Consider the following 927-nt stretch of genomic DNA (forward strand, 5'->3'; position numbering starts at 1 on the left):
ACTAAACTAAGTGGTGTAAGATATTTTTGAAGGACCCAAAATAGCATTAGGCGTATGGAGAAGCGCTGTTAGATGAAACGTGCGAGGCCCCTGCGCCGCGTCCTCCCAAGGAGAGCGGCTTCTCTTGCGGAGGGCGGCTGTTGCAAGGCACTAGCCCTCGTACTTCAGATTCCAATTTTAGAAAGTTGATACAGGTCATTGTGATCGTTCAAACACCGTTCTGATGCACGGAGTATGAAACCCAGACAGGTGGGCTCTCATTAAGTACAAATGTTTTACCTAATGGTGTATAGTATTCTTTTCCGCGTTTTACACCCGCCTACAAAAGTTGTTGGAAATAGAATATGAGCCGTTTGTAAAGAAACAGTATTACCTTCGTTACCAATCCTCCTCTTTATTTGCTCATCATTTTCTGAAAATCTCTCTTGCGGATTGACAGTTGTCATGCATAAAGGTGAATTTTGTTGGACTTGACAGAACTTGAACATCAATTGCAGCAGCTTTTCACATTAAATGCAAACAGCTTCCGTTGCTCCACAGACAGCCCAATGGTAACTGAGCGAAGCAACTTCATGCTTCTAGTTGAGTGACTCCAGCAATTTCTATAATCTGGAAAGAAACCCAAAGAAAAACTCATTTTCCTAATTAAATTAGGAAGTTAACCTCAATTAAATTAGGAATTAATCCTGTATGTATCTGAGGGGAGATTGCTAAATATTGTAGCAAAAATTCCATGCTTTTTTTTTGCCACTAAGTCATAGAATCATAGAGTAGTTTCGGTTGGAAGTGACCTTTAAAGGCTCTCTAGCCCAACCCCCCTGCCATGCCACCTCCCCCCAGCCCAGGTTGCTCCAAGCCCCGTCCAACCTGGCCTTGACCACCTCCAGGGATGGGGCAGCCACAGCTTCTCGGGGCAACCTGCCCCAG

This window comes from Charadrius vociferus, unplaced genomic scaffold (genome assembly GCF_000708025.1).
Source record: "Charadrius vociferus isolate BGI_N301 unplaced genomic scaffold, ASM70802v2 scaffold370, whole genome shotgun sequence".
Lineage (NCBI taxonomy): Eukaryota > Metazoa > Chordata > Aves > Charadriiformes > Charadriidae > Charadrius > Charadrius vociferus.